General features: G+C 51.5%; 1 protein-coding gene across 4 annotated transcripts in view; it reads left to right on the top strand.

Moving 5' to 3' along the window:
• Positions 1-7500, top strand: part of LOC126578412 (actin-binding LIM protein 3) — a 26984-nt gene that overhangs the window by 1244 nt on the left and 18240 nt on the right. The gene's annotated exons all lie outside the window — the stretch shown is intronic.

Genomic DNA, 7500 nt, shown 5'->3' with positions numbered 1-7500 from the left:
CTCTCCAGCATGTGTTTGCTAGAGATCCCTCTCAACAGGCCGTGTGCAGCGGTATGTGTGTGTTTGCGTGTGCCAGTGTCACACCTTCACACCGTCAAAGTATGCCGAGATTTCCACGGAAAATGGAAAATCCAAATTTCATTTCATCCTGTCCGAAATGCGCCAGCGGCCGACGACGAAACGCATGGCACCAGCGGCAGCAGTCTATAAAATTGTGAGTTATTTTTGGGGCGTTGTCCTCCTCCGGGGCGCAGCAGAACGGTCCCCCCCTCTCCTCGTAACGGGACCATTCTAATTATAAATAGTGCGTGCGTGTTACGCCGTACCACGTGCCTGTGTGCGCGTGTGTTTGAATGAGAAAGATCTAGCTTTTCCGAGAACCATCATTAAACACATACACCGGGCGGTTGCGTTCCGATGACGAACCGATACGTTGGCCCGCTCGGTGGAAAGCGCGATGGAAAAACTTGCACTTCCTGCCCGCGCCTCGCGTGAAATTCGCGCTCAGGAAATCACAGCGGTTCGGTGGTGGATTTCTCGCGCCACCACGACGACGACGGACGGAGCTACTCGGAGCGAAACCACGGAACGCCTGTTTTCGGTCGGGGTTCTTTTATTGATTTTTCCATTCCCACTCACTCCCTTCTCGACGCTGTGTTAAGTGAGGGGAGTGTGTCTGCTTAGGGAGAACACAACCGGGCGGGCTGTTCATCGGATTCGTACGGCAGCGTGGTACGTGAGGGAATATTAAACTGCGGAAATGGCTACTCGTCGCATGCTGGCAGTTCGGTGACCCGGCCAGAGGCGAGTAGTAGGAGTCGACAGGTTCCCGGATGTCTGGACGTCAGCCTGCCCGGCCGGGCCGACCACGGCCTAGTGTAATAATTCACCACGAAAGCAAGTGCTTCGGGCTGGTAGCATGGTTAAGAACGTTCCTTCTTCTCGGGTTTTGTACCGTTGCTGTTTGTGTTTAATTTATTCGAGAAAGCCCAAAACACAGAGCGGAGTTCAAGAATTGTGGTGCACTGGGGTTTGATGCTACACTCACCACGGGAAAGCAGTCGTCGCGACACGCTAATCTTATCATGCCGAAGCCGATTAGCGCTGGTGTGGCGCGCCACTCGACAACGATCCATCCCAGACACAACAACACGCACGGGCCTCGAGCAGCGAAAGATGCTCTGCATGGCGGTGGAAAGAGAATATAAAAAAGTAATAATCTGCAAAGTGTCACCACCAAATTGCGCGTCCCCCTCTAAACGAAGCGCGTAAAGTGCAACGTTCCTCGCGATGTAACGGACGGGGCACGCTGGCAGCGCAGGATACGACCGATTATCCCATCTAGTTGTCCCGATGTGAACGAGACGGATCCCCCCGCGGATCATCATCTAGTCAACCAGTCAGTCCGTCAGTTGGCTGTTTTCGCTCAAGTAGGCCTAGATGCACGTCACTTGAGAGAGTTCGTTCGTCGCTGTTGGGGCGAGTCGAGCTTTCGCATGGTTTGCTAAATGGAATGGATCAACAGCAGGGGACGGAGACTCTCCCCTCTCGGACGCCGAAGAGTCCGATCCGTCGATGCGGTGTGTCGTCCGCATCCGCATGCTTCAAGACCGACCGCCGCCGATCGTGGAAAGTGGATTTATTTAGCATTTTTACGCCAAACAAACCTCTCGTATCATCATCATCATCATCATCATCAACAAGCACCACGGTCTCGTGTCATCGTCATCGAGGAGGCAGTCGTGGTGCGGGGTGGAACGCTCGTCCGGGTCTGCTGATGAGCGTCGTTTGATCTAAAATAGACGATGATGTGAGATTGATGCTCGTTAAAATGGTCCGGTCCCGGCCTGCAATCTGCGCTTTGCGCGATGGCACGTTGGCTCTACACAGCACACCCGTCACCCATCGCGACGTAAAGACGCAGCACAAAAAAGAAGAAACCGGAACGGAAAAGGCCAGAAACCACAGAAAGCGAAAAGGAAACACATCCGACATGATAATGGTGTGCAGGACGCAGGGGGTAGCCTGCAGTGATGCAATTTTCCCACCGGGAATGCTGTCGCTTTTCGTTAAAAACGCAGAAAGAAGCCCCACACATGACGGCAGGCCTCGCCCGCTGCTGCTGTCCGTTTGATGTGGCTTCCTCGGGCGGCGAAAGACCTGTTCCCCACCAGGCCCGGTCTCGAAGAAACGATCAGAATGCGATCGCAAGTGCGTAAAGCGGATGCCGCTGTTGATGATGATGATGGTGATGGGCGGTGAGTGAAGGGCCTGAAATACTGCGTGGTCTGCGTTGACTTTCTTCGACGCTCGGCTGGCTGGCGGTCTGTAATAACAATCAACAACACCTCTCCTGACGTGCTCACAAAGCGGACCAGACAGAGCCGGTTTGACTACGGCGCTTGTCATAATGCCGAGAGTGAGTGGAATGCTGCGAAAGGAAGGGAAGGTTCATTAGCCCTTTTGCTTCGTTTCAGTCGGTGCCGGTGGCCGGTGTGCCCTTGGTCGTCGTGATAGATTTTCAATTAGACCCGGCCTCATTCACGCCATTCTGGAGTGAGCGGGCCGTGTAATGAATGAAGAGCGCATCGGCTCCGAAATGTGGCTAAACCGGAAAGTCTACCCTCGTCATAAATCGATCAACATCGCAGTCCAGTCGCTAGTCGATTGCTGAGCAGTACTTTAGCATAGGCGCACTAACAGCAACGGGCTGTAGTTGTTGTGCTCGTTGATTAATAACGGGCTTTAGCACTGTAGTAGATTCATATTTTTTTGCTTCGTAGAATTCATGATCGTGAAACGGGGTGTGTGCGCTGTAAGGTACTTATAGTTGCAGAAGCACAACACTTCGATTGACCCAGTTCCGTGGTCATCGAGCCATGTTTACGTTTCGCTCGCAAAAGGAACGAATGGAAGGTGATACCATAAAGCGATCCAATTACACACCAGCGCTACCGTAGATGGCCTAGAAAAAGGTCCCTGGTTACGCGGAACCAGCGGCAAATGTGATGATGTGCCTAGGTGTTTAAGCAAATTTCGTTCAACTGCAAACAAAGGGAAATGGATGTGCGTCCCTCATGTTGCTTGCTGCTGCTGCTTTTACTGTCCGATTGAATGACGAAGCACGTGTGTGCGCGCGCACGCGCGTTCATATTATTCCCTAGCATAACCCGGTGGCAGGGGGAGAGAATATGTATTTTTATAGAGAGTAGTGGCAGCGGGAGTGGTGCTGCTTTCCCTCACAAAATAAATAGAGCATAATAAACAAACATATTATGCCAGCGGAATGGAATCTCCCGAAAAAAAGCACCCTCGCCGCTAGCAGCGCGTTTGCTCCCCTTCCTGAGGTTGATCATCATTAAAACACAAAACACTGGCACCGGCACCGGCACCGGGTTCTGTGTGGTGATCTTCGGTCTGATGAAGTTGATTGATGAAGTTTGTCACTGTCAGCTGACTGCTGCGAGCCGGCCGCGTGCATGCACCTCCCGCTGACTGAACTTCCTGTCTTCTGGCTCACCTCGCATTCCTAGCCGTGTGTTTTGTTTTTTTTCTTTTGCCTTTCAAGTTTCGTTTACGGAATTCATTTCCACTTTTCGTAAGTTCAACGCTTAGTTTGTCTGTTTACGGCCCGGGGGAATATTAGTTACATGGTTGGTGGAGCACACGAGCCCCACGATAGCACAATGGACTCTTTCTCTGATGATCACCTTCTTTTCACGCATCAGGAACGCGCAGCACACATGAACCACTGGGAGTTGGGAGTAGTAAAAATCGTGATTTTTTTGTGGCTCTTTTGCACAAATTTCTCCCAATTAGAAAGCTCCCCAGTCGCTGGAAATTGTGTGTAGCAAAAGAAGAAAAAAAAACAGGACAACAAAAAATGGCAGGAACACGCTCGCACGCTCCCCATTGGTGGAACGGAGCGTGTGGAAAAGAGTGACAAAGCAATTAGAGGATTGAGTTAATTTAATAATGACTTTCGACGCCCGTGTAATCTTGGCTCGCTTATCGACTTTATTGTAGCAGAACGTTACCACTATCCGCGCGCATCAGCCGCCTTGTCCGGTCTGGGGATGCGTGCGATGGATGGACTGCTTCTTACGCTGTGCTCCAAGATATCAATCTACAGACTTACGGTCAAACTACGTTTAATGGTTCCTAGCGGTGTAGCAAGCCAGTCTCGCAGCGCTCGTTGCCCTCTCATATGCTGGCTTGTGGCTTTTGAAGTTTCGAATCGTGCATCATGGTTGCCATGGAAAATGGGGGGCAAATTTGTGGGTAACCGGACCAACATCACTCAACCTCGCTTTCCATTGATACAAAGGGCAGCTGGCACAAGAAAGTAAAGAGGCCAGCCACTTGGTGGCCACAGAAGAAGAGTAGTAGCAACCGACCGACACCGGACCGGCGCGGTCGAAGAGTTTTCAAAGTTTGATCGTTGCAACGGGAATCCAGTTAACCTTTACCCAGCTTACCGGGATTGTTTGAGGATGATCTCATTGCGGTGGTGGCTGCCGGCCAACGGATCGACGATCGATCTAACAAACAGGCCACGGTGAGTTTCGGATTCGAAGTCGTCGAAATCGGTTCCGCAGTAGTCCCGCAGTTGGATTAGTGCTTGACGGTTGGCGTTCTTGTCCCAGCTTAAGGGAATGGGCTGCCCCCGTCTTTAATTGAAGCTCGTTAACGGGGTGCGCCAGGGGGAACACGAACCCTCTAGCGCGCACGCCCGGCCAGTGAAGCGATTGAGAGACCGGGCGGGGATTCGTTCCGTTGCCCCACGATGGCTGGCGTTGTCCAAGTGCGCCGAGCGTGTTTCACCGTTAATTTCGTAGCTGGATTCTTCTCCGCCGTGTGACTGACTTCCTTCTCCGCCACCACCAATCCCCTCAATCCCTAAAATGGTTATAACCGAAATTGGTACCCCGTAGCAAAGTGAATTCCCATTCATCCGGCTAGAGGGAATGCTCTGCTGGATGGAACAATCCACGGAACACGGTCTGAGCCAAAGCGAAGCAAGCAGCACTCCATTCCGTCTTCGGGTGTGCCTTTGGGAAAGCGAGCTGGATGGCAGGGCAAATCAACCCCATCGTAAGGGGCCAGTCCAAAACCACCTCCATTACCAAGTGGATCGCTGGTGGCCTTCTTCCGGTTGGCGTTAGTGTGGTTTTCCTTTCCTTCTGTCTTGTCTATCCCCCTCTCCCCCACCCAAAGGCAGTCACATTAAAAGGAGAAGAAGGAACAGAAAAATTGTCACTAAAAGCCGAACAATGGCGTCAATTGGAAAGCATCAATAGCAGCGGGAACGGTTCGTCGATGAGAGGCTCTTCCTGTTTGGTCCAATTCTATCCCACCAACAAACACTCCATTGTCTGCCCCCCTCCCCCCTTAGGGGTGGGAGCATAGTAATCATAATTTGGTTTTGTATTTGAAAATCATCTTCCTCGTCCAATCCAGCAGAGCTGTTGTTCATTATATTGCTAATCGCAATTATTGCTTGTAACAACCCTATCCTATGCTGTCCTCCAAAACTCATAAGTCGGTAATTATACGACGAAAGAATGAGCACCCGGGCTCGGATAGTGTGCTATTGTTTCATGCCCAATTTCCCACTAGCGATCCCACTATTTCTGGGTCACTTAAAAAACAAATATTAGACTAACGACCCTGATGACTCCATCAAGAAATGTATTTCCGTGGTGGCGGGCGCGTTGGCGCGATCGTATCACAATCTCCAAAAAGGCGAACACACTGCTTCGCTAGTTATGACATAATTTGTTTGCCTTAAATTCCGCTTCACGCGTGTGTGATTTCATGCGAAACCGAAAGTAAGTGTAAAGCACCACAACCACCACCCTTCACCACCCCAATTGGGGTGTAGCAGCATTGTAGTAGCATGGCGGATCCGTTACGCTCGCTGCTCGAGTGCGCTGTGCCTTCATTTGAACATGGGGTGGCACCACGACGAGCTGGTACACGCAATATCGCTCTCGAACGTTGTGGCCACGTTGCTGTTCTTGCCCTGATAGTTCGTGTAGCCATCTGTGCTGGTTTCGGTTATCTAAACTGCTCCCCCCCGAGGGGAGGGAGGGTGGTTGATGACCTTGCGTGCAAATCACAAGCACAAAGTTGCCTGGTTTTTATTTCGAGGGTAAAAGGAGGCCGTGCTATCGTTGCTACATTCGATTGTGTTTTTTTTTATTAAAAAGAAAAAGTCTTTAACACCGCCGACTGCGCTGCTGAGCATCTTCGATCAGTTGGCGAATGATTTACGTAAATTTTACGATCCAAGTAGAACCGCTTTACCGCGCTCTCCGGTCCTGGTAGTTTGTTGAACGCCGCCCCCGTTGACATTTCGAAGGCTACCGAGTGAGGCGATGGTAACCGTACACAAATTCAGCCACCCCACATTCACCAAGTCCCGTGTCGAGTCGAGTAGGCTGGGCGACAGGTTGCTTGGTAGCCGGGTGCCCGTGCTTCTCACACCAAACGGTCAAGGTGATTAGAGCAGCTGTGCTGAAAGAGGTCCGTCCGTCACCGCCATCACTATGTCGTGTCGGTGGTGGCCTTACACTTGCCACTAGACTCCAGCCGGTTTCGGCTGCCTCTCTGGTCGACCGGGGTCCCCCCTTTTCCAAGAGCCACACACGATTGAGGGGGGCCTCAAGGAGCACACAGCCTACTATGTTTGAAGTACAATTTCGATGCTCGTCCGCCGCCATGATGTGTGTTCGTACGCTCGCTGTGAGTGCTCATAGTTCGTTGCGGTGGGGCGGCGGCTCCATTATCAGCCTCATCCATCATAGCGCAAGGAGAAGGAGGCCATCAACCAGCCTCAACCAGCCTCAACCAGCGCGCCCTGGCCGTGCTATGGAACGGTGACGGTGGAACGAGGAAGATGGGTGGCGTATTGACGCAAAGATGGTGCCGCGGACAGAGACCGTCTAATGATCGATTTGCTAGGTGAGCACAGGTACAAGGTAGTAGTGAATTCGTTGTTTAATAGCAAAAGAGGTAGCTTCCCGAGGGTGTTGTGTGCGTAAAGCTTGTTCACCGCTCAAGAGACGACGGTTTTTGCGGGTGAATAAGAGGTTTCGAGTTAATTTGAAATTCAACTCTTGCCTTTTTTTTTGCTTTATTTTGTAGTTTTCTGACATCATCGTCCATCGACTGCGCCATCAAGTGGACGCAAGCGTTGGAATTAGCCACTCTTGGGGTGTCTGTATGGGTGGGTGGGTCAAGCAAAACGCCCCCAAGGTCAAGGAACGAATTTGCGGAAAACTGCGCTTTTCACAAACACTTTTGCAACGGAGCGCATAATAGATCGATTTGCAGAAGGTACTAGAACTGACAGCGACAGTGACAATCGCAACAAACAATGGTCGAGTGAGCCACGAGAGAAGCGGGCGTCGTCGTCGCATTGCGTTTCTTATCGCGCTGTGCTGTGCGCCAACCAGGCCAAAAAGGTGGCCAATGTCTCTAGGAACGTTGTAAAAC

The sequence above is a fragment of the Anopheles aquasalis genome, chromosome 3, assembly GCF_943734665.1.
Source record: "Anopheles aquasalis chromosome 3, idAnoAquaMG_Q_19, whole genome shotgun sequence".
Taxonomy (NCBI): domain Eukaryota; kingdom Metazoa; phylum Arthropoda; class Insecta; order Diptera; family Culicidae; genus Anopheles; species Anopheles aquasalis.
Note: the sequence above shows the minus strand (reverse complement) of the source record. Positions and strands in the feature narration are given on the sequence as shown.